The sequence below is a fragment of the Pinus tabuliformis genome, chromosome 2_2 (assembly GCF_031772625.1).
Source record: "Pinus tabuliformis cultivar Carrire ecotype Pingquan chromosome 2_2, CPIR1, whole genome shotgun sequence".
Lineage (NCBI taxonomy): Eukaryota > Viridiplantae > Streptophyta > Pinopsida > Pinales > Pinaceae > Pinus > Pinus tabuliformis.
The window spans coordinates 291,728,122-291,755,674 of record NC_142300.1 but is presented as its reverse complement, the minus strand read 5'-3'; the positions used below and the strand labels follow the sequence as shown (position 1 = coordinate 291,755,674).

Sequence of the window (27,553 nt, the reverse complement as noted above, 5' to 3'; positions counted from 1 at the left end):
TGGATGGAATTCTGTTTATTTTTTTCTCCTTATATATTTACCTGTACATGGCAACAGCAACAGTGGCTCAAATAATAATGCCACTGTGTATGTGCATATGATATTGCTCCTATCCGTCTTGTTCACATCTGTCATCTTATTTGCAACATTTCAGTAGTTTGTTATTGTCATCATTGAATGGTGTGTCCGACCATTTGCAATTTGGTGTGAGCTTTACTTTATGAGGTGAAGGGTTGCTACTAGTCTGTCATCAGTCTTATTCTGTGAAATCTTTGATTTCAGGGTTGTTTTCTGAATATTTTCTTAGTTGATCGGTAAACAGAGAGACATCTAATATGCAAATTCAGGATCCTCTCCTCCCCATCCTCTGGTTGGGCAGCTTTTTGAATTCCTTAATAAGGCATAGGTCAAATCACTTAGCTTTGACACCCTTCTAGTGGTTTTTGATTTCGCTTTGAGCTGGTGAAGCTCAGAGCCTAAAGGTAGCTTTGCACCTGTTAGGCACCCACATTCCCACAAAGGCATGGGAGTTCCACACTGTCTGCTTATGAATTTTCCATCTTTAACGTTTGTACCCTTACAATTTCAGTCATTGGGTAACAGGGGAAACACCTATCATTACTCATCTACTCTTGGAAGTACTTGAAAACCCATATTCCATCATTATGGTTTGTTCCGTTACAATTTCAGTCACTGGGTAGTAGGGGGAACACCCATCATTACTCATCTACTCTTGCAAGTGTTTGAAAACTCATATTCCAGCATTACGGTTTGTTCCCTTACAATTTCAGTCATTCGGTAGCAGGCGAAACACCCATCGTTACTCGTTTGCTCTTGCAAATGCTTGAAAACCCGTAGTGCTGGGGCTCATCTGTTTGAGGCCTTTTTATGTTCTTTATTAAGAGTTAGATTCAACTTGTCTGTAATCTCATGGAGCAGGGTTCTGAACTTCTGATAGTGTCCATCCTTGCCTTCGCATGCATGAATTGTTTTAGGATATCAACCATAAAATCTTTTGCATGTCTCACATCTGCTGCTGATGTGAGCAGGCTTGATCCCAAGTTGATATGAGACTCAAAATGAACTAGGATATGTCCACTTACTTACTGTAGGGTTTTGAATTAAGGTTCTCAATTTCAATAAATGAATCAAGGGAAGGAGCTCATCTGCTAATTCCTCAAAGGCTTGGAAGAAGGGTTTGTTTAACAAGGATCATTAAACAAATGTTATAACCACTTGCTTGATACTTGTTTATATGCATCCAATAAAACACTAACCAAGATTAAAAAAAGACCAATTACTTACGTTTATAATGCATTCATCCAAGCTTCACCATAAATCACCCAGGAAAAGAGATCAAAATCCACATCAATAAAGTCCCGAAGAAAGTTGCTCAACTCATCCATCCATAGCAAAAATATAAGAAGACAAAAGTCATAGAAATTTCAGACTTCTAAGGAATTTCTCCCCCAATCTCATCATGAGAAAATGAGACTAAGTGCACCTCTACTTATAGAGGAGGTGTTCAATAGTTCAACTCCATTTACATTAAAATTTTACATTTTAAAGCCAAAAACTCCTAATCTAGCACGTGGAGGGGTAAAAGAGTCAAGGCTCTCTTCTATATTAATTAATAAAATATACAACAATAAAGGGCTGTTTAAGCCACATGTACAAAAATTAAGGGGCAAAATCCCTCAAAGATGACATATCTCCCTAAAATCAAGGGCAAAAGGACTTGAAGGCGAAACATCCAGCCTCCAGCCCTTCGATGCTGACTTGCACTATAAGAAAAGCAATCAAAACCCCTTAATCTTCTCTCCAATTCTTCCACATGACGATGTGTTAATTTTAGGCAACAATGGTATGTTCTATCCTTTAGAGCAATTTTACTTCAATTTCTTTATTAGCCTAGTATCAATATTCAGATTAGCAACATCACATCAACATTATAGTAAAATGCAGATAGAACATAAACATAAAGAGTAGAAGACAAGCCAAGACAAGAGGACACAAGATGTGGTACCAGCCAGGGACAAACCTCAATGTGGAGAAACCCTTGATCAAATCTTCTTTTAGTCTTCAATAGTTCAGCAGAGAGAGATAGTACAATTTACAAATCTGATAATTTATAATAGTAGCAAAAAAGCCCTAACTAGAAAAGTCAACACTGGTCAAAAGGGCAGATTTGACCCTCAACAAATCGGTCAAATTCAGCCTCCAAACAACAAGATAAAACAACCCTCAAAACAGTTAAATTCAGCCCAGTCAAAGTCTGGTCAAATGCCCACCTGCGGTCAGCGTTAGCTGCAGTCAACATTGGTCAACACTTGGTCAAACTGTCCTGAAATTCAGTCTCCTGAAATTTTGGCCTCCTAAAATTTCGCTCTCTTGAAATTTCGGATGTGTGGAGAGAGAGAGGCCCAAAAATCCGTACCCAATTAATGAGGAGAGAGAGAGAGGCCCAGAAATCTGTACCCGATTAATGAGGAGAGAGAGAGGCCCAGAAATCCGTACCCAATTAATGAGGGGAGAGAGAGAGAGAAGTGTGAAGATGAGTGTGTCCAAATGAGGCTAAGTCACCTATTTATATGCAACGTTGAGGATGAATAGACGTGATTGTTGGGCTTCTGAGCATACATAAATTTGTTGGCTGACCTTGACAATTTGACCATAATCAAAATAAATTCATAACTTTATTTGTACATGTCAGAATCAGATGATCTTTAGATCAATCTTACACCTCTCGGAGAGAGGAATCCAAGAAAAATATCAGCTATCATAAATAAGATGACCCATGTGGAGTTTGGCCCTAGTTGTCAATTTTAACACTCCCTCTCAATTAGAAAGAACTCCATCTGCTAATCCATCTGCCAATCTGTACTATCTTTGCCATCAATGCACTGCTCTGCTCTACTGAACTATGAAGAAGAAGAAGTGATCGAGAATGTATCATACCATTCTCTATTGACCCGAAGTCAGTCCCAATCAAAGGAGAGTGTGTCATACCACTCTTACTGACCCGAAGTCAGTTCCAATCAAAAGAGAGTGTCTCATACCACTCTTATTGACCCAAAGTCAGTTCCAATTGATCCCAGATCAATATCGGTCATCCTAGCATAGGGAGTACGGTAGTACACGATGTGTCCATTGGTAGTACTATGGTCCCTATCCTCATTTCCCTACTCATTGGCCAGATGAGAGGTACTTCCCATGAGTCCCAGACTGCATGGGTAGGATGTCTCAGCAGGAGAAGGATGAACCACTCATCCTGCCTACATGTTGCCAAGGGGTATTGTAGGGGAAGGCTGAACCACTCACCCTGTACACAGCGAATCACTAGGAGAACGCTGAACCACTCACCCTATGGTTGCTCATCGCTCCAAGAAGTACCCCAAGCCCCTCAGAGCTCCTAGAGCTCAATGTCCATCTCATATAGGAACCTCATAAGAGGGTCTCTCCACGACTCCAACTCGTTCTTGGAAGGCCAAGAACTTCACCTTCCCCAGGGGCTTTGTTAGAATATCAACGACCTGCTCATCAGTTCCAATGTGATGGAACCTTATTACTCCTCGTTGTACCGTATCTTGGATAAAGTGGTACCTGATATTTATATGTTTGGAGCGATCATGAAACATGGGATTCTTTGATAATTGGATCCCACTCTGGTTGTCACAGAGGATCACGGTGGTATCCAACACATGTCCAAACAGCTCACTGAAGAGCTTCCTCAACCAGACAACTTCACAGGAGGCCATACTAGCAGCTATGTATTTGACCTCAACGGTGCTCAAGGCAATCGATTTCTGCTTCCTGCTCATCTAGGATATCGAAGCAGAACCCAAAGAAAAACAACATCCAGAAGTGCTCTTGTGATCCACCACACTGCCAGCCCAATCAACATCAGAATAACCATGCAGCCTCACATCTCTGGCAGTGTATCTCAGTCCATGAGTGATTGTGCCCCGAAGATATCTCAGAAGATTCTTGGCACCAATCCAATGTATATGATGAGGCTCAACCATATATTGGCTCAATGTGTTAACTGCAAAACATATGTCCAGACGGGAGTTCACCAAGAACATCAGTGCTCCTATGAGTTGACGATACTCAGAAGCATTTCCCAATTCAGGTCTAGCAACACTACCACATAACTTCTTAAAGTTAAGTTCCATCGGAGTAGTCACAGGCTTGCAGTCCACCATCCCAAATCTTTCCAATATCTTCACAACATATTTTCCTTGAGAGAGGAAAATTTCACCTGGCTTTTGCCAGACCTCCAACTCTAGTAAATATTGCAACGGTCCTAGGTCCTTCATCTCAAATTCAGAAACCATCTCCCTCTTACATTTGTGAATGAGAGGGTCTGCACCTGTCAGAAAGAGGTTGTCCACATAAAGTACCAGAATGAGAGGTTTATCATGTTCAACCTTAAAGTAAAGGTTCGGATCGGCTTCACTTCTAGTGAATCCCAGCTTCATCAAATAGCTATCAATTCTCTCATACCAAGCCCGAGGTGCTTGCTTCAATCCATAGAGAGCTTTCTTCAACTTGCATACATGAGATTCCCGATCATGAACCTCAAACTCCTCGGGTTGTTCCACAGACTTCCTCTTTGATTGAACCATGCAAGAAAGCGGTCTTGACATACACTTGATGTAGGTTCCATCCTTGCGAGGCAGCAAGGGCTATGATCGAGCGGATGGTAGTGTATCGGGTAGCAGGTGCAAATATCTCATCGTAATCTACACCTTCCTTTTGAGAGAAGCCTCGAGCAACAAAGTGAGCCTTGAACTTTTCTGCACTTCTATCAGCTCCATGCTTGATTTTGTAGAGCCACTTAGGCGACAATCGATTTGTCCTGGGGTCTAGGGGCCACATCCTAGACATCATTCTTCATAATTGACTCGTATTCTTCATTCATAGCATCCTTCCATACTTGATGCTTCACGGCTTCTTCGAATGATGAAGGCTCATTTTGAATGATAGTGCTCATGGTGGTCAAATATCCTTGATACTTGTTCTATTTCTTGCTTTCGCGGAAAGTCTTTCTTGGTGCAATGTGTCTCTCGGCATCTTCGAGAGTCTCCCTAAGCCATGAGCGTCTCCTTTTGGAGGAGGAGGAGGATCAATATGATCCATAGGTTCATCAACATCAGACATCATTTCGTCTTCTTTTGCACCTTGATTTCTCGTGTCAGCTTCTTTGTGCTTCTTTAGGATAGGAAGGTTGTTGATCTTTCTGAGGGCCATATCTTTGTCGAAGGTGACATCATGACTTATCTCAACTTCCTTTTGGCCAGCCACAAAAATTCTACATCCCTTAGAATTTTCACTATAGCCCACAAAGATTCCTTTCTTCCCAGAAGCACCTAATTTGCTTCTTTTCTCTTTTGGCACATGAAAATATACGGACTTCCAAAAATTCTAAAATGAGAGACATCAGGTTTCTTACCAGTGAACATTTCTTTGGGAGTCTTGGAGTCCAATGCATGATGAGGGCATTAGTTTTGAACATACACGTCGGTATTTGTAGCTTCAGCCCATAGGAACTTCAGAAGGCCTTGATCATCAAGCATGGCACAAATTGCTTATACAATAGAGCGATTCTTCCTTTCAGCCACACCATTCTGCTCAGGAGTGTATGGCGTTGTAGTCTCCCTCTTAATGCCAGCTTCTCTGCAATAATCTTGGAATTCATTGGATTTGTTCTCGGTCCCATTATCAGTCCTCGATATCTTGATTTTCTTTTCGGATTGGTTTTCGATCAAGGCTTTGAAGTGTCGAAACCAGAGGAACACTTCATTCTTCTTCTTCAAGAAATAGATCCAGGTCTTGCGAGAATAATCATCCGTAAAGGTGAGATAATATAAGTATCCTCCCAAAGAGTTTACGGGCATCATACCAGATATGTTGGAGTGGATCAATTGCAATATATCTGTGGTCTTGCTATTACTTGAGGGGAATGGTCCCCTTGTAAGTTTTCCTTCGGCACATCCTGGACATACACCTTCATGCTCTACTTTGAACTCGGGCATACCTGTCAGCATCTGTCTCACATCGAATAGGGATTTATAATGAAGATGGGCAAACCTCCGGTGCCAAAATTCAGATTGTAGAGATGTGTCGCAAGACATGGCTCCCAATGGACTTCCTCCAACTTGATACAAAATGTCAACCCTGAACCCAAGAGTAAAAGAATCTTTAAAATTTCTTTTCCAAACACGTACCTTTCCATTGATGAATGCCACCTTGAATCCTTTGTCCTCCATGGCTGAAATGGACACCAGGTTCTTCTTGAGATCAGGTACATATAGTACTTCTTGCAAATGAATAGTGTTACCTTGATTCAATTGAAGGGTAACATTCCCTACTCCCTTCACGAGATAGGTGGCATCGTCTCCAAGGATGATCTCCAAGTTTGTCTCCTTTTCTATCAGATTAGAGAGGGCTTCCTTGTATCCGGTGAAGTGCCTTGAGGCACCACTATCAATCAACCAATTTCCCAAAGTGTCCGGAGGAGAGGCAGTGGAGAGGGCCGATATAAGATAGTACTCTTTTTGCTTATTGTTAACAACATTTGATTCTTCATACTTGGAGTTCCTTGATTTCTTGGAGGGTCGACCATTTCCTTGATGTCTCACATTCCTTTTTCCTTTGCCATTGGACCTGCCATTCCTTTGATCGTTGTTGTTGAAGTTGCCCCTAGAATGATTGTGATCATCATCATGCGATGTGTCCCTTCTATTTGGACACTCCCTTGCATAGTGGCCAAACTTATTGCAAACAAAGCACCTGCCCTTCCTTCCTCCCTTAGATCTAGGCTTTCCATGGAAATGACCTTTAGACCCTGCATTATTTCTCCTTTTGGCATGAGCGGAGAATGCAGTGGGGTTGCTTCTATTAGAAGACATTTCTTGCTCCACCATTCTTGTTTCTTCTTGAATGCATCTCGACATCAATTCTTCAAACCCTGGAATTCGATCATTGTTGAGAACGGTGGTTCTAAATACATACCACTTAGGTGGGACTGGGGAGTCCTCCAAAGGTGGTGAGAGTAAGTTCTCTGTCAGGAATGACTTCTCCAATCGAGAGTAGATCATTCTTGATCTCAATGATTTTCAAGAAATAGGATTGAATATCCTCGTCCTTGCCCTTCTTAATATCCTTCAACTTATTCTTGAGAAAGAGAATTTGATTAGCATTACTAACCTTGAACATGTCGACCAACCTGTCGTATATCTCCTTGGAGGTCTTCAATTCAGAGATATAGGCCACCAGATGCTTGTCAATGGAATCCCTGATAATCTTCTTCGCTTTGACTTCAACTTTATTGTACGTGGTCTTTGCCGCAGCCAATGCATTTGAAGGAGGTTTAGGGATTTTACCTTGCACATAGTCCATCACTTCTTTTTCTTCCAAGGTCAAATCGAGAGACATCGTCCATCTTTGATAGTTAGATTTATCATGGAGCTTGTCTTCAGCCGGGAAGTAGGATGAGGAACCCATTGAACCTTTTGTCTTTGTCCAACTGTCTTTGGTGATTGCTCTTTCACTCTTGCTTGGGATTTGTCTTCATCTCAACTCTGGTACCATGTTAATTTTAGGCAACAATGGTATGTTCTATGCTTTAGAGCAATTTTACTTCAATTTCTTTATTAGCCCAGTATCAATATTCAGATTAGCAATCACATCAACATGATAGTAAAATGCAGATAGAACATAAACATAAACAGTAGAAGACAAGCCAAGACAAGAGGACACAAGATGTGGCACCAGCCAGGGACAAACCCCAATGTGGGGAAACCTTTGATTAAATCTTCTTTTAGTTTTCAATAGTTCAGCAGAGAGAGATAGTACAATTTACAAATCTGATAATTTATAACAGCAGCAAAAGAGCCCTAACCAGAAAAGTCAACACTGGTCAACAGGGCAGATTTGACCCTCAACAAATCGGTCAACTTCAGTCAACTTCAGCCTCCAAACAGCAAGATAAAACAACCCTCAAAACAGTCAAATTCAGCCCAGTCAAAGTCTGGTCAAACAGCCCACTTGCGGTCATAATAGCTGTAGTCAACGTTGGTCAACACTTGGTCAAAATGTCCAGAAATTCGATCTCCTAAAATTTCGCTCTCTTGAAATTTCGGACATGTGGAGAGAGAGGCCCAAAAATCCATACCCAATCAATGAGGAGAGAGAGAGAGAGAAGTGTGAAATGAGGCTAAGTCATCTTCTATTTATATGCAACGTTGAGGATGAATAGATGTGACTGTTGGGCTTGTGAGCCTACATAAGTTTGCTAGCCGACCTTGACAATTTGACCATAATCAAAATAAATTCATAATTTCATTTGTACATGTCAGAATCGGATGATGAATCCAAGAAAAATATCGGCTGTCATAAATAAGATGACCCATGTGGAGCTTGGCCCTAGTTGCCAATTTTAACACGATGCAAGGGCTTTCAAAATGACAACTCAGCCTTGAAACCCCATTCTTTCTTCACATCCGGACGTAAGGGATTTCAACACATTATGCAAGGGTGCTAAAACCCTTACATCAGCTCCCAAAACAGCAAGAATACTTAGCAAATGGACAAGCATTTTCCTTTAAGGCAAGAAAAACAAATTAAATGAATTGATTTAGTTCAGCCTAGGGTCAGCCCTGAGCTTGGTATGCAATTGTGGTTGACCTCGAATTATATCTCAGGTCGGCCCTGGATCCCTCCCTTATTACAGGTCAGCCACATCATCAAAATTGACATTATAGATCATCTCAGCAACTTTATTCCAGCGCACAAGGCCACAAATCATTTGCAAACTTTATTTACTGAATTATGCTCTGAGTTTGTGAACAGGCCTGAATTTTTTTAACCTTTCTGCTGAGTAAATTCAGATCTGCAGTCTTCTTGTGAGATCACGTGAGCAAATAAAAGTGGAGGAGCTGGAACAACACTCTTCAATATAGCAGCATGTAATTTTGTGCACACTTAGGATTTTCTGGGGCTGTATTTATCAGTACTATGATACATTTTTCACTTTCCTCTTCTCAGCAGCTTTACATTGTTATCAGACCTGTTGTGTACTGTATTAGGAATTTCGGAATTTCCTCAAAATTAGCCGCAATCTTTGTGATACAAATAGACCATGATCAGATCTGATAACTCATTAGTGATGATTGCTTCAAATTTTCTCAAGTGACAAATTTTGATTCTGCATCCCCAGCAAAACCCCTGTCACAGCAGCCCAGACATATAGAGTTATGCACATGCTGTAGTGGTGTGGATCAATGTTATCGGAACTGGACCAGTCATTGAACCAATAGACCCCCCAGACCAGAACCCGTCGGAATCGGACAGAAACCAGTAAAAATACCGGACCAAAAAACTGGTCAACCAAAAACACACAAAATATTCAAATTTTAAAGAAAACCACATATATTCATGTGCATCCATATGAATCCAAACCATTTATACACAAATAAGCAAAAATTCTCATTTATAGAGCATGTAAGGGTGCACATAACCAAAATAACACCGAGTGCAATCCATATTTGAACCAAAAATACATCAAAAAACAAGACCTAGATGGCCTCTAACATCCAAAAAAAATCATGCTACAACAAATACCTACATATCATCAAAATATTAGCCCTATATTGGGATCTTCGTCATTGATATCACCCTCTAATAAGCATTAAAATAAGATAAAAAATGCTTAGCATGTCAATTCAATATTTTGTTTGAGTGATGGGTACATTTTTAGTAGGATCATGATAGAGAAGTTCAACAAACAATGCCACTAACATCAAGGTACATAGAGGGATTGGTGCTCTTGATTAAATTCTAGTTCGATACCTTCATACATGACAAAACCCAATGGAAACATTGCAATCCCCCCATTCCTAAAATCCTGAAAAGTTGTTAAGTCTGCTGGATTTTGAGTGAGATCTAATATTCTACTTTCTCCATATGAAATCCAATGAGGTTGGAATAATAGATTGGGAGCCATGGCGGAAACACTGGTTCGATGCGGCACAAGGAAGGGTTATACCGCTGCGGACACTGTCATCGCATCCTCGATCGATCTCCTGGGCACGATCTATGCAACCAGCAACAGGCCGATCATCCAGAGAGATCCAACTAAGGCGCCCGAGAACCACGGAAACCCTTGGCGCTGCCTGAATGGTTGCACACAACCCGTCCAGAGCGTGGATCTCTCATCTGACAGCCAATATGCCCGATTTGGCTACTGGATAGGCGAGATCTATCTTGCCGCTGGTCACATCAGGACCATCCACAATGCCGCACACTCTATTGATCTCCGACAGACCATCTCTCTCTACTGAGAATACATCACCAAGCACCGAACGATAGCCGTAAAGGAGCATGCCTAGGAATACAACTCTGATTCGAGTTTCCAGATCTCTGAGGCGGCTGTGATGAAGGAGGGGAACCTGAGCACTGACGGGGCTGGATCTAGCAGACTACAAGGCATTATTTCTGTGGTAAGGGCCAAAATGTATTTTATATACCCTCCCTATATACCCGAACTTGTCCAAGATGCTTTTGCAGGGCCAATGCACAGATCTGGATCGAGCATCCTGGCCACGGAAGGCAGTCAGCTGCTCAGATCCGCTATTGAATCAACAGATCAAGTTCTTAGAAGAACAAGCAGTGTTCACAAAATCCAGATTTGGGGGCACACAACCGTCAGGACATCCCTATGCCTTGACTCTCGGGCCAAAATCGCAGAGGAATGCCGTTTGAATGGCGATGATCCAAGGTTTGGGATCAGGACGATCCAGGCAATAGATCGGGGGCAAACTCAATCGGACTCAAAGCCTAGAGAGGCAGATCTCACACAACTCTTCATTAAAGCTTCATTAAAGCACCGGAAGGCAGGCTTTACTGCTTGAGGTTATGGAGGGGCAACAACATTCAGGATCTACAAAATAAAATAAAGAACCTACTTGGCATACCAGAACAAAGGCAAAATTTGATCTACATGGGACGCAGCTTACAGGACAACTACACCCTTCAGGATTACAGTATAACCACAGACTCGACCATCATCATCAACCTCCGTCTGCGAGGTGGATGTTCTGGAACTAGCTCAAGGAATACAAGCTCCAAGAACACAGGCTCCTTCAAGGACGCGGTAAAGGGTAAAGGGAAAGCGCAAGCCAATCCCGCAACAGCCCCTGTACTTCTTGGGCCTTACATAGTTGAACAAAAAACTGAGAATCCTGCTCTCACCATTGCAATGCCTGAGGTAAATGCTCTGTACTCAGATCTATATTCCCACTCAGTCATTTGTAGATTCAACGGGTATTTGCCCAGATCAGGCGATCTGCACCAGTGGATCCACACCACCTGGACACCAAACTGCGAAATCTACTTATGCCTTAAAGGCTTTTTTATAATAAGATTCAACACAGAACAGGAAAGGAATACATCCTTAATAAGGGGCCATGGTTCAGGGGTAGTGTAGGGCTCTACATCACTCCATGGTTTCCTGATTTTGACGCCAATACAATGGTGGTATCAAAGCCGCCAGTTTGGGTCAGGCTGCACAACCTTCCATTACACTTCTGGCACCACAAGGTTTTAATCGCCATAGGGAACACCTTGGGGAAATTTCTAAAGATTGATGAAGACAGACTTACAAAGGGAATATTTACCTTCGCCAGAATATGTGTTGAAGTAGATCTCAACCAGGGACTACCAGAAAGTATAATACTGAATTTTAATAACACTCAGTGGACACAATCCTTGGATTACGAAAACACAGCATTCCGATGCCGAGGATGTTTACAAACAGGCCACCTTCTTAGTGCTTGTCCACAGGTAAGAAACATCCTCAATTTGAACAAGCAGCAACAGAGGAAGCCTAATACAGAGCCATTGGATGAAGAAGAAGACACAACAGACACTACAGAATTCAAAGTAGAAAAGGATGAACAAAAAGTCCAACCCAACACGCAAAAGCAAGAGGAAGCCCCCAGCAACCCACTGCAAAAACAAGACCCCCAGACAATAGGAAAGGAAATATCTGGCAACAAGAGAACTCATGGATCAGAAGGATTTGAGTCGGACAAGGACTCTCCCATAACTATAACAGAAAATCAGCGCTCCATCCTAACCACTACCCCCAACTCTGGGGGATGGCGAAAGGTGGAGAAAAAGAAAGGGAGAAAAGAATAGTTTTTCATATTTCATTTTTTATTTTTTTTGGTTTTCGGGCAAACTGGAACAACATCTCTGCATATGCTTTTTAGCATCTACAAAATGTAATTTTGTCTTGTGAATAAAATTACGACTTTTTCCACGGGAAAAAAAGAAATCCAATGAGGTTGGAACCACTCTCAAATATCCTTAGTCCTTTCATGGTAATGTTAAAAATTTAAGTAAAAGGATGAAAATGAAAGATAAAGGAGAATGTCACTTTTATTCTTCAAGATTCCCATGAATTGCATAGCAATAGTAGGGGCCATAGGCTTGAATATTAGGCACCTATTGTGGGCTTGTGCCCAGCCAAGGCAAAAATTAAAAGAAAAAAAAGCAAAACAGGCCCCACTAGTTGCATTCTACGGGACTTTAGTGGACCGATATTGAACTGGCCAATTCCATTACAAAACCGATCGATTAAGTACTGAACCAACGAAAAACAATTCAAATCGTTTGTATGAACTGATTTTTTGCCTCAAAATGGTATCGTCATAACACTGGTGTGCATTACCTCCTGTAGCTGTGGATGATGGTCATGAATCAACCTTTCTCAAGGATGCACATGATAGACTCAAAACATGTTGAAGAATGTAACTAGTGTCGGTCTTCATAATTGTATTTTAGTCATGATGTAATGTATTTGTCAAAAGAAAGAAAAAGAAAATTTATTTATAAAAGAAAAATGATTTATTAGCATGGGTTTCATGCTTTATTTATTTTATTTCTAGGTCAAAGCCTCCATTGTAGGCTTCTAGGTTTGTGTCTTGAGTCATTACATTCTAGACCCTTCTTGGGCTTTTATGTCAAAGAAAGAAATGATAATTAAAGTCAAAAGTGTCATGTATACTTCATCCTCCAAGTCGGCCTCAAGAAGACATCAAGTCGGCCTCATGAAGGGACTCGACCATCTAGAAGAAGACTATATATAGCCATGCATTCTAGCCATTGAAAGATCATCCATCTATTAACTATCAGTGCAATTTAAATGGTGCGAAAAGGAGGTCAAGTGGAAGGTTTGAAGGTAAAGAAAAGAAGGACAAGATCAACAAGAACGTATATCTATCAACAAGCCGAAATTTGTTATTACTCTGCCACACATGCGAAGATGACTAAGGAAGATTGGAGGACCGTAGATATAAAGTTGTAGTAAGGGCCGAAGGTTCTTGTTGACTTATTTTTGAAGAGGTGATTTGGATTGACTTGTGATGAATTTGGCAAGAGTTTGACAACTCTTCTTAGGCTGATTTGGAGGATTGAAGGTCATTGTCTTAGTCAATGGGTCAAGGTTGTCTCAATTGATTTGATTCTAAAGATGTTAAAATTGGCAACTAGGGCCAAACTCCATGTGGGTCATCTTATTTATGGTAGCTGATATTTTTCTTGGATCCCTCTCATCGAGAGGTGTAGGATTGATCTAAAGATCATCTGATTCCGATAAGTATTCATGGAGTTATGAATTTATTTGTGTTATAAGACAATTCGTCAAGGTCGGCCAGCAACCAAATAAACCCCACATGTGCTCAACGTTTTAGTATAAATAGAGGTGGCCTTCAAGTCATTTCAACACACTTGGGATCTCTTCCTCTCTCTACTTGTCTTTGGGTTTTAGTAGGAGGAGAGATCCTAAGGAATAACGTTGCCCTGATCCAAAGGGCAGAAAGCCGGAACTGCTGGAAAAGCCGAAAATGTCGGAACTGCCGGGAACAACCAGAACTGCCGGGAATTGCCGAAACAGCCGGAGCATCTGTCTCCAAAGGAGAGCAGCATGCAAGGGACAACTAACTAACATTGGGACAGTTGTATGGTACTTAGCAGCAAATACACCAAGCATGCAATGTTACAACTAGCATGCAAGGGACAACTAGCATGCAACAACAAGCATGCTAGGGACCACAAGCAAGTAAGGGACAACAAGCAAGCAAGGTGCAGCCAACACATAGGTCAAGATGGCAACATGGTGCAGCAATGGCACATAATGCAGTACAATGATGGGTACAGTCATGATTAATGAAGCGTGATGAGATGCAGCATAGTGATGATGGGTGCAACATGGTGCAGCGCGATGAGGTGCAACATGATGACGAAATGCAGCACAACGATAGGTGAAGGAGTCACCTTGGAGAATTAGTTGAAGCAGCATGTCTTCAACTGATCTCATGTATCATCTTCTTAGAGATGATCTATGCTCTTATCTAGATAAGTCAAAGTGTTGACTTCTGTTGTAAACGTGCTATCTCTCTCTCTCTCTCTGCTGAACTATTGAAAAACATATAAAAAGAATTGATCAAGGGTTTTTGCTGAACTATTGAAGAACATATAAGAAGAATTGATCAAGGGTTTCCCCACATTGGGGTTTGTCCCTGGCTAGCGCCACATCTTGTGTCCTCTTGTCTTGGCTTGTCTTCTGTGATTTATGTTTATGTTCTATCTGCAGTTTACTTTAATGCTGATGTGATTGCTAATTTGGAAAAGATATGGAGCTAACTATGAAAATTGAAATAAATTACTCTTAGCATAGAACATGCCTAAAATTAACATGGTATCATAGCTGAGGTGAAGATAATGCCCAAGCAAGAGTGAAAGAGCAATCACCGAAGACAGTTGGGAAAGGACAAAAGGATCAGTGGATTCCTCATCCCTCTTCAAATTCACCAAGGGTGAAGTCGAAGCAGAGAATATTATCAGAATGGCGCAGTGGAATATGGCCTACCTAAAGATCACTTCATTGGAAGACCGGATCTCAGGGTGGAAGGAAAGGCAGATAACTAGTTTGGCCATTATGCAAAGGAGTGTCTGAATGGCAGGGACACATCACTTGATGATGATAACAATCATTCCAGGGACATCTTCAATGATCAAAGGAATGACAGGTAATGCAGGTCATCAAGGAAATGGCCGACTCTTCATAGAAAGCAAGGAACCCCAGGTATGAAGAATCAAATGTTGTTTCTGATAAGATAAAGAAGCGTTATCTTGTATTGGCCCTCTCCTTCAGATTCTTTGGGAATCTGGCTTATAGATTGTAGTGCTTCAAGGCACTTCATCGGATAGATGGGTGCACTCTCTAATTTGGTAGAGATGGAAACAATCGTGGGATTATACTTGGAGCCGATGCCACCTATCCCGGAAAGGGTGTAGGGAATGTTAACTCTCAATTGAATAATGGTAACTCGATACATTTACAGAATCTCTATTATGTACCTGAACGCAAGAAGAACCTGGTGTCCATCTCGGAAATGGAAGTCAAAGGTTTTAGGGTGGCATTCATCGATGGAAAGGTACGTGTTAAAAAATATAATTTTCAAAGATGCTTTTTCTCATGGGTTTGTATCAAGTTGCAGGATGGTCCATTGGGGATCATGTCAATTGACATATCGCATCTATAACACCGAAGGTTTACTTATGGGGCACTACTTGATGTGAGTCAAATGGTGATAGGGATGTCTGAATTCAAGTAGAGCGTGAAGGTACATGTTTGAGATGTACCGAAGGAAAATCTTATAAGGGTACCATTCCCCTCATGCAGCAGGTCCACAGGTTTGGAACAACCCGAGGAGTTTGAGATTCATGATCGGGAATCTCATGTATACAGGTGGAAGAAAGCCCTCTATGGCTTGAAGCAAAACACCTCGGGTGTAGTATGAGAGGATTGATAGCTGTCTGATGAAGCTGAGATTCACTAGGAGTGAAACTGATCCAAACCATTACCCGAAGGTTGTGGATGATAGACCTCTCATACCGGCACCTTATGAGGACAACCTATTTCTGACAGGTGCAGACCCTCTCATTTGCAGAAGTAAGAGGGAGTTGGATTTCGAATGTGGAATGATAAATTGCAAGCCTGTGACTACCTCGAGGATCTTAACTTTCAGAAGTTATATGGTAGTGATGTCGGACCAGATTTGGGAAATGCCTCTGAGTTTCATAAACTCATTCGCGTTGATGTTCTTGGTGAACTTCTGTCTAGACATATGTTTTGCAGTTAGCATGGTGAGCTCATATTTGGTTGAGCCTCACTGGATTGGTGCCAAGAATCTTCTGAGATATCTTCAGGGCACAATCTCTCATGGATTGAGATACACTGCCGGAAATATGAAACTGCATGATTATTCGAATGCTGACTGGGCAGGCAGTGTGGAGGATCATTAGAGCACTTCTCAGTGCTGGTTCTCTTTGGATTCTACTTCGATATCATGGATGAGCAGGAAGCAGAAGTCGGTTGCTATAAGCACCGCCGAGACCGAATACATAGCTACGAGTATGATCTCGTGTGAAGCTGCATGGTTGCAGAAGCTCTTAAGTGAGCTGTTTGTACACATGATGAATACCACTGTGATTCTCTGTGACAACCAAAGGGGGGATTCAATTATTGAGGAATCCCGTATTCGATGATTGCTCCAACAGATAGACATCAGATACTGCCTTATCTGCGATATGGTAAGTCGATGAGCAAGGAGGCTCCATCGCATTGAGATTGATGTACAGGTCACAGACATTTTGTCAAAGCCCCGGGGAAAGGTCAAATCTGTGACTTTCCCAAACGACTTGGAGTCGTTGAGAGACCTTCTTATAAGGGTCCTGCATGTTGCATGCATTGAGCTCTGGGAGCTCTGGGGGGCTTGGGGTACTTACTGGAGCAACATACGACCACAGGGCGACTCACCCTCCCCTGGTGGTGCGCTATGAACAAGATGATTAGTTCTTCTGTGGGCCGAGATGATTAGTTCTCTCGTGGCAACTGTGGAATAGGATGATTAGTTCTCCTGTGCGCCGGGATGATTAGTTCTCCCGTGGCAACTGTGGAACATGATGATTAGTTCTCCTGTGGGCCAAGATGATTTGTTCTCTGTGGCGACTATGGAACAGGATGATTAGTTTTTCTGTGGGCCAGGATGATTTGATCTCTGTGGCGACTGTGGAATAGGATGATTAGTTCTCCTGTGGGCCAGGATGATTAGTTCTCCGAAGCATCCACTGGCAGGATGATTCGTTCTCCTGTGGACAAGATGATTAGTTCTCCGGTCGAGGCATCCTACCCATGCAGTCTGGGACTCATGGGAAGTGCCTCTCATCTGATCAATGAGCAGGGAAATGAGGATAGGGACCATAGTAGTACTATCGATGGAATTATCGCGGTATCTATTGTACTCCCTATGCTAAGATGACCTCCATTGATCTGGGATCAGTATGAGTGGTTTGAGACACTCTCTTGTGACATTGATCTAGGATCAGTATGAGTGGTTTGAGACACTCTCTTGTGACATTGATCTGGGATCAATGAAACTAATCTGGGATCAGTATGAGTGGTTTGAGACACTCTCTTGTGATATTGATCTGGGATCAATAAAACTGACTTCGGGTCAGTAAGAGTGATGTGACACACTCTCTTCAGATGAAACTGACTTTGGGTCAGTAGAGAATGGTATGAGACATTCTTGATCAATTCTTCTTCTTCATGGCTCAGCAGAGCAGAGCAAAGTAGAGCTCAGCAGATCAGAGCAGTGCAAGGCACTGATGGCAGAGATAGTACAGTTGGACATATGGATCAACGGATGGAGTTCTCCCTAGTTGAGAGGGAGTGTTAAAATTGACAACTAGGGCCAAACTCCATGTGGGTCATCTTATTTATGGCAGCTGATATTTTTCTTGGATCCCTCTCATCGAGAGGTGTAGGATTGATCTAAAGATCATCTGATTCCGATAAGTATTCATGGAGTTATGAATTTATTTGCGTTATAAGACAATTCGTCAAGGTCGGCTAGCAACCAAATAAACCCCATATGTGCTCAACGTTTTAGTATAAATAGAGGTGTGGCCTTCAAGTCATTTCAATATACTTGGGATCTCTTCCTCTCTCTACTTGTCTTTGGGTTTTAGTAGGAGGAGAGATCCTAAGGAATAACGTTGCCCTGATCCAGAGGGCAGAAGCCGGAAAAGTTGGAAAAGCCGGAAATGCCGGAAAAGCTAGAACTGCTGGAAAATCCGGAATTGTCGGAAAAGCCGGAACTGCCGGGAACAACTGGAACTATCAGAACAGCCGGAGCATCTGTCTCCGAAGGAGAGCAACATGCAAGGGACAGCTAACTAACATTGGGACAGTTGTATGGTACTTAGCAACAAATACACCAAGCATGCAATGTTACAGCTAGCATGCAAGGGACAACTAGCATGCTAAGGACAACAAGCATGCTAGGGACAACAAGCAAGCAAGGGACAACAAGCAAGCAAGGTGCAGCCAACACATAGGTCAGGATGGCAACATGGTGCAACAATGGCACATAATGCAGTACAATGATGGGTACAATCATGATTAATGAAGCGTGATGAGATGTAGCATAGTGATGATGGGTGCAGCATGGTGCAGCGCGGTGAGGTGCAACATGATGACGAAATGCAACACAACGATAGGTGAAGGAGTCACCTTGGAGAATTAGTTGAAGCAGCATGTCTTCAACTAATCTCATGTACCATCTTCTTAGAGATGATCTATGCTCTTATCTAGATAAGTCAAAGTTATGACTTCTGTTGTAAACGTACTATCTCTCTCTCTCTCTGTTGAACTATTGAAGAACATATAAGAAGAATTGATCAAGGGTTTCCCCACATTGGGGTTTGTCCCTGGCTAGCGCCACATCTTGTGTCCTCTTGTCTTGGCTTGTCTTCTGCGATTTACGTTTATGTTCTATTTGCAGTTTACTTTAATGCTGATGTGATTGTTAATTTGGAAAAGATATGGAGCTAACTGGTGAAAATTGAAATAAATTGCTCTAAGCATAGAACATAACTAAATTTACAAAAGAAGAGAAGAATTACTTAGAGGTTTCCCTTAGAAAGGGGTTTTTCCTTGGCTGAGTGACTACATCTTGTATTCATGTTTATAATCTTCATGTTTTTGGCATTTATTTGATGAGAACAGTAACATAATCAACAGAAGAAAAATATAATATCACAGGGAAATGTCAAGTAAGAGAAATCAAGAAAACAAACCCTCTCACTTGGACCCAAAAGCAATTGACAAAGAACACTTATGCACTGAAATTTTATATCAAACTTTTTGTCAAGTATACAAGCCCTGGGCACAATATAGCACAATCTGGTAAGACATACCGTAGCAAGAAACTTATGCAAGTGAAAAACCTCCTATAGAGCACCTCTACAAAGAGCAAGCTTCGTTGCAATGATGGCCACAACACATTGATCTTCTTGTGGCTAATAGTTCACAAGGCTCGAAACCAATACAACATTACAACAATATTTATCAAGGCATCATAGCGCATCGTGTCACTGGAGGGATTTGAACTTGGTGGGGAAGGTAACAACCATTTTGCCCATCCTTCCAAGATAACCCCAATTGACAAGTGACATGCATCTATAGAGATTACGTCACAAAATATCTTCTTCTACTACCTTGACCACCTTTTCCTCTACTAGCGATTGTCTTGTTGTCTTTGCGTGATAATTTCTCTTACTCTTGACAACAACTGCTACGATTTCTCAATTGTACTTAGCTTATGTAGGATCATCTGATCCCAGGCTACAAACTTCAACCCATTCACATTTGTTGAGATCCTTTGGTTTGTTTTTCCTCCCATCATGCACTATGCAATAATAACACTGCGATAGTTTTCCCAGTAGCAAGTGACATGCATCCATAAGGATCACACCACACCCAAAGAGTAGGGGTACACATACTCGGGGGTTGGATTCTTTGTATCCATACCCATGAAAAAAATGTACCTAGCTACAAAAAATGAACCCATACCCATATATTACCATACTGTATCGTACATTGCAACGCCTTTGTGTACTTTGTCATATCCTTGGATGAGTTTGGAGACATACCCCAATTTTGGCTACATTAATGCTTAAGTTTAGCGTTAAAAAAACATTTTATTTGAAATTTTTTAATTTTAAAAATTAAAGTGTCAATAATGTTGCATTTTGGTGGATTGAAAATGAAACCCTAAACCAAGTAAGTATTGCCCCCTGTTATACCATTAAACCTTAGTTTTATGCTCACTTTTACATTTTTAGTTTGGTTATGTGAACTTAGAAGAGATTGACTGAGCAGAGAGGAAGTTTGATATTGTTCATTGATTCTGTTGGAAGAAATTGGTGTTCATGTCAATGGTTTAAAATTGAGCATTCTTCATCATTATCGACATTGTTCTTTCCCCAAGTCTCCACATTTCAGTTTCATCAAGTTTGAAGTTTCAAACTTTTTTTGGCTGTCATTTTCTCACCTTGTATCGAAAGAGCATGAATGTGAATGTAGAATATTGAATCATGAACGGTGGTGGACACTAAATTGATTTCAATCTCTAATAATTTGAATATAAAAATGAATATGAATCATTTCTCATATATATATATATATGGTTTTCCAAGGAAAACCTTGCAGAGAAACCTAAAGGATGCTTTACCACATTTGTTGATGGCATCTCTAGTAAACCCATTGGGCTCACCCAAGGGTATTTGAATTGGGCAACTGTTTGCATAGAACTAGCCAATTGTCCACTAACTTTAGCCATTACTGGTTGAGCTGAAGCCTTGGACTTGAATCATTGCTCATTTACATTAATGTCATCGCTGTTTTTTTACCATATATTAGTGCATATATAAAGTTTGATATATGTACCTTACACTTACCCACATCCCATGTTTCAAAAAGTGAGGCATTGATACCTGTAAATGTACCCACACCCATGCACCCCTACCTTGCCAACTTAATGTGACACATTATCTTGGATTGGTACTTACCAATATGAAAGGATAGCTTGCATTGGTGAATCACAATACCTTATATCCCTTTTGAAACCCAAATAACATGTAGGGTTAGGAATGCTTTTGTCAGGCCAATCTTAATTTCTCTACCATTTAGATTGCCACCATATTCTCTATGTTACTAAAATCCTTTACAATCTTACGACACTGATATCTAGATTTACACTAATTCTAAACATGTTTCTCCTCTACCACTTGTCTTCTATCTCTCGAATAATTGTATTCTCATCTTATTTCTTGTGTGCCACCCCTCTATGGGAATGCAAATTGATATATGGCCTTCATTTGCATGTGTAGCAATTTGAGAACTAGGACATGTTCCCTAGGAACAATGTGTTCATATCCCATGTGTTGGACACCTAACATGGTATGACACATGTCACACAAGTTTGACGAGTGTCTTGAAGCGTTCCTTAGGGCTAGTGTGTTTGTATCATGCATGTTAAATACTTGGCATGATAGGACATGAGTTTGCAATGTGTCCTCTTTTGTGTCAAGCTTGTGTTCGACACATGCCATAGCATGTCACAAGGTGTTAAGACATATCACGGGGCAAACATAGTTAGAAAAAGTGATTTCCCACCCCTCTTTTTGCTTTCAGCCACAATAAAATGCTCTAACATGGTGCAAGTTTTCACCCCTCAGTTTCACTATAGGAGTACCAAATTCTTTCACTAGATATGTACCAGCATATGAGCTGATCTCGTGTATGTTTTAAGACAATGTCAAAGCCTAGGGTTTTGTGATCAATTGTTCTATCATGAGGATTGTACTATGTATCTTGATTAGACAAAAGGCGCCATCATGTATCTTCTGTATTGTCCCTTCACCATGCTTGGTGATCTATGTAAATTGCTTTTTTCATCTAGGTGGTTTCTCTAGACACTTGTGGTTTGTCATGTATCGTCTTTTTAGTCCTTGTCGCTGCACAAACTACTAGGCCCAGTTGGCAGGCTAGAGCTAGAGGGCACAACAATAGTTTAGCACAAAGACCCATTGTCACCACAACCTATGTCCCCTTCTCTTCTCAGATTTTCACTGACTGGAGGAGTCCCAATAACCCTCACTTTTGATTGATGTGTCTATACTAGGGTTTGAAGTGAGGCAAGGATGGCTCATTCAATGGGAAGGCTTAATTGAGGTGCAAGCTTTGCTAGAAGCTAGAATGGCTTTCTATTAAAAACCCCTTAAGAGAAATGTTATACGAGACCTAGGATTGAGAGATCTGTCGAGATAAAGGCTCATCCAAGGTCAAGATAGATAAAAGAAAAGGTTTAGAATGATAAGCTTATGACTTGCAAACCTTCAAGAAATCCCCAAGTCAAAGCGGCTTCAAGGGATCCCACTTGGTACGAAGGCTAGGGCATCAATTATTTCGAGATTCAACTGTGAGAATGACCCCAAAATTGGAGAATAGCTAGAGGAAAGACTAGTGGAGAAGCCTATCTAATCAATTTTGCAAGATCTCACTCCTAAAAGATTTCACACCAAGCCCTAGAGAGGCTACCAATCCTTAAAGGGATGAAGAAAAGGAGGAAGAAAAAGGTGAAAAGAATGATGTCTCATTGAGTTAATGTGATCACCGGGGATTTAGGACCAGTGCCTAGCTATAGGGAAGATTGGAGTCAAAATGATCTTGATTTGGGAAACATCGCTCTTCAAGGAGGCCTAAAGAAGTAACCTCACTAACTATGGATGCAACTACACGAGTCACAACTTTAGACATTTATACTTCAATGACAATTGTTATGGAGTTTCAAGGATGCAAATGCAAATTATCCTCTAGGGACATTCATTCATTCTTTGTCCAATGAATAACACATGCAAAAGTATCCAATAGTTTCAGTGATTCCACTAATTCACATTAATTAGGGCACATTACTTCACCATAAGAAAATAATTCCATGCATTAGACATCCATTAAAATTGAAATATAGCATTATATTGTACTTACATGATAAAGAAGAGTATATCCATCCACAATCTTGCCAAAGAGAAGCTCCAAGGGAGAAGAAGCCCATGGTGTTGAAGAAGCCCATGGTGTAGCAATCAATGCTCTGTTGTGGTGGAGGCCCATGGCTCTCAACGTTGACCCTACAAGTGCCATTATGACCCTCTGGAGGGCTTGTTGAAGACCCAATCTTGTATAAGATCCATTGTGTCTCCTTATCTTCAAATACAACAATTCATTAGTGCAATTTAGTAAATAAGCTTGCTAATCAGGGGCAAAAGTGGACACTTCATAGTGGCATGCCCTTCCTAATGGGCTTTAAAAAGTACAAATGTTACCTTGTTTGACAAGAGAGGCTAATAAAGGACCCTATTAGGTGGTTTCAACCTCTAAGGGAGTGACAGTTCCATGGTACATCCATCAAATGGCAGGTGGCATGTGAAATGATAATGGAATGGAGTGGGGCAATAGGGAAGGTTCCAAGCCACATGCCATTGTACAAGGGTTGTGCAAGGGTAGCTATAATGAGGGAAGCCCACACATTGGGTGTATAGATGTAGGAGGGAGCAATCATGGTACATGTGTTACCAAGGCCTTTGTTTTTCCACCTTTTTGCATATGCCTTTTGTCTTTTATTGATTTTTCTTTCTTTTATTGCTCGGGGCTTCAAGGGATGAAAGCATGATGCGTATGATGTAGCAGTGATTACCCCCTTAAGGTTGGGCAGTTCATCGCCCACCAGGGGTTGGGACAATCATGGGTTCCTTAATGATGCAGGGGGCACTCATAGGGGCCCTAGGAACCAGGGTGATGGCCATAATGATAGGGGTTAGAGCTCATGTTTGGCTTTTGCCCACACTATTTTTTTGTAATGTCCTGACCATCTTTTGCATTTTGTGGTACTTTTCCTGTTGTAAGTCGCCAAATTATGCTTTTAACTTACTTTTTAGTTGCATCAACCTTCGGGGCATCATTCCAGATCCGACCCAAAGTGTGGACAAGGGGAGGGGGAGGCTAACACCTTGTGTACCCAATGGACAAATGTGGACCTGGATGGGAAAGTGTGAAAAGGGGTTGTAATGAGTGGAGGGGAGTGATAGACATGGTGTCTAGAAGTGGAACCAAAATCAGGGTTTCCCATATAGTGCCACTCCTAAAGCTAGTAGCCATAATGGAGATCCCACATGGCTAGGATACAAGACTAACCACCAAGTCGGGACAAGGGAAAAAGAGTACAATCCAAGCCTATTCTTTCCACCGAATCCCCCCACTAATCCATGTCTAAATGTGCACAAGAAAAGCAAGCATAAACACCCATTTACATAATCATAAGTTATACCTTTGGGGTTAGAAGGGCCACCTTTAAACAGACGATCATAACAGATGGGCGAGGGCATACAATGGCTAGCTCAGGTGGCGGAGAATGGTGGCTGCAAGGGGTTGCTGACTGTTGGTTGAAGACAAATTTAGGAGAAAACAATCTCCTATAGATGTCACCCACTGGTGGTGGGTAACATCCGACTCCAACTGGGACATGAGCTCTCAGTAGAGTGCATGAACTACGTACTCGAACGGGGAGGTCATGAGAACACCAACAATCTCTTGGGACTGTAGACTTGTTACCTGCACATCAAAGATGAAGCAAACGAGGTAGCATGCTTTTATGGCGTCCTTTGATCGCCCACGCTTTTGTTAGTCTGTAAAATCAACAAAAAATAAAATCTACTCTAGATTGCAAAGTTAATCTAAATTCGCCTAATCTAGCATGATAACATAATATGATGTTAAATTCTAGTGCAAAAATCAATATGCAGTGCATCCTATCCTAACATGCATATTACATCAAGCGAATGCTAAGTGTAATCATAAAGCCAATGCAACAAACATATCAATACATCAATATAAGAACACCTGCCCTTACAATTACTTATGCAATAACACCAAGGGCAAGGACAGGAACAATCATATGGAAGGTTACAAGGGCGGGAGATAGGAAAATAAGATGACCACATATGGAGGATCATGGGTGAAAAGGGATGTAAACTACTCCATTGGATCTTTTCCTTCAACCAAAAGATAGAGATATTGACAATTAAGCTCATAGATTTCCGATGAATGACAACCTTAGGCATATCGTCCTCATCATGATCTTTATCAATGATGTCATGCTTCATGGTTTCCCCAAGGTCATGGTAGGAAGGAAAAGGGGACCGATGACATGGAGACACACAACAAGCAGATTGCTCGATAAGTTGAAAAGTGTTAATGATTGTCTGCTCATAATCCTGAGGGTATGACTGGGAAGAAGGGATATACCTAATGAGTGGCTTTTCTCCAATATCATATTCAGGAAGGTGGGGGGGGGGGTTCATCAATATTAGTGATAGTGCTAGAAGGATTGAGGAAAGGGTCCTCATGGGACTCAACTACATCCCTAGGATTGTGAGGAAAGACAACGACCCTATTGATATCATCATCATCAATGTTGTAGATAGATCCTTGTCAAAACGATGCCCATGAACTTCCCATTTCCCCTTTTCAATATGTAAGTAATCATTGATATCAAAGTCCAAAGGGGTAGATGAATGATTTTTCCCAAGATCTTCATGATATTCTTTGAAGGCTTCCTCTTGAATATCTAATGGTTGGCATGCTTGAAAATGTTAAAGAAAGCCATCAAAAAATGCTTCAATAGATGAGATGCTTCTGGGTTTGCAATTATGTAGCCATGAATTATAACCTTGGAGGGATCTCATGAATAACAATACGAGGACATCCTGGTAAATCACTTCAGCCTTTGATGCATGTGTAACAAATCTTGCTACATGATTTATTGCAGAGAGTGGATCACCATCAAACTTGGGTGCCCCATGTATGGTATTCCAGGTGACATGATTAGGGTGCTTAGGGATGGAAGCGATGTCCAAAGTAGGGAATTCATCAAAATAAGACCTCCTATTAGGTTTACACATCAATTATGTAGGAGCTGCCAAGGTGAATTAGAGATGCCTATAGAGATGCTTGCTTCACCCTCCAAGCATTGACTTTAAAGTTCAATGAAGAACTAGGGCTTCGTTCTTCCAATGGGGTCGCCAAGAATGATATGTCAATATTGTCGTATGGGGAAACACGTTTCGTGTCCCCGACAACGACACCAAAATTGTTGCTGCACAAACTAGCAGGCCTAGTTAGTAGGCTAGAGCTATAGAGGGCACAACAACAATTTGGGACAAAGGCCCACTGTCACCACAACCTATGTCCCCTTCTCTTCTCGGATTTTCATCGATGGGAGGAGTCCTAGTAACCCTAACTTTTGATTGATGTGTTTATACTAGGGTTTGAAGTGAGGGAAGTGTGGCTCATTCAATGGAAATGCTCAATTGAGGTGCGAGCTTTGGGAGAAGCTAGAATGGATTTCCATGAAAAACCCCTTGAGAGATACTATAGAAGACCTAGGGTTGAGAGATATGCCGAGATAAAGATTCATCCAAGGTCAAGGTATATAAGAGAAAAGGTTTAGAATGATAAGCTTATAACTTGCAAACCTTCAAGAAATCCCCAAGTCAAAGCGATTTCAAGGGTTCCCCCTTGGTACAAAGGTTAGGGCATCAATTATCTTGATATTCAATCGTGAGAATGACCCCAAAATTGGAGGAGAGCTAGAGGAAACACCAGCGCAGAAGCCTATCCAATCAATTTTGCAAGATCTTACTCCTAAAGGATTTCGCACAAAGTCCTGGAGAGGCTACCAATCCTTAAAGGGATGAAGAAAAGGATGAAGAAAAAGGTGAAAATAATGATGTCTCATTGAGTTAATGTGATCACTGAGGATCTAGGACCAGTGCCTAGCTATTGGGAAGATTGGAGTCAAAATGATCTTGATTTGGGAAACTTTGCTCTTCAAGGAGGCCTAAAGAAGCAACTTCACTAACTATGGATGCAGCGACACAACAACTTTAGACTTTTATACTTTAATGACAATTGTTATGGAGTTTCAAGGATGCAAATGCAAATTATCCTCTAGGAACATACATTCGTTCTTTGTCCAATGAGTAACACATGCAAAAATATTTTGTGGTAACAATTCCTACGTGCTCTACATATCCATGAATGAGGCCTTCACCTTGGGTTCCTATTAGGATGACATTACATTGTGCACAAACATTTACAATAAATAGGCACGTCTCTAAGGTTCAGATAGCTTAACATGTACATCACGCACATCATAGTCAAACTACCAAAATGATGGTTACATTTCCCCTCTTCCACTTGAGAAAAATACCATCTTTGGTGCAACTTTATGGTGGCCACTGGCCAACATTAACGACTCTGCTCTGTCCTCCCCTAAACTTGAATGTTTGTAATTTTCTTCATCATATGTAGATAGATCATCATCATAACTACGTAGATATTTAGCCATCTTCAACAGCAATGCCCTTGTTGGCTGCTTTGGGTTGAGGGTCACAACATAACTAATTTCCAAATAATGCAGTCTGTTAGATTTCTTAAAACTTAGCAATCTAATCTGTGAATTATGCTAAGAAAAGAGCTGAAAACTGAACTTTAACTTCAATCCAAAAATACACTGAG

At 41.2% G+C, this 27,553-nt stretch overlaps 1 protein-coding gene across 2 annotated transcripts in view; it reads left to right on the top strand.

Moving 5' to 3' along the window:
• The window catches only part of LOC149192469 (outer envelope pore protein 21, chloroplastic-like), a 55,814-nt gene that overhangs the window by 348 nt on the left and 27,913 nt on the right, over positions 1-27,553 (top strand). The gene's annotated exons all lie outside the window — the stretch shown is intronic.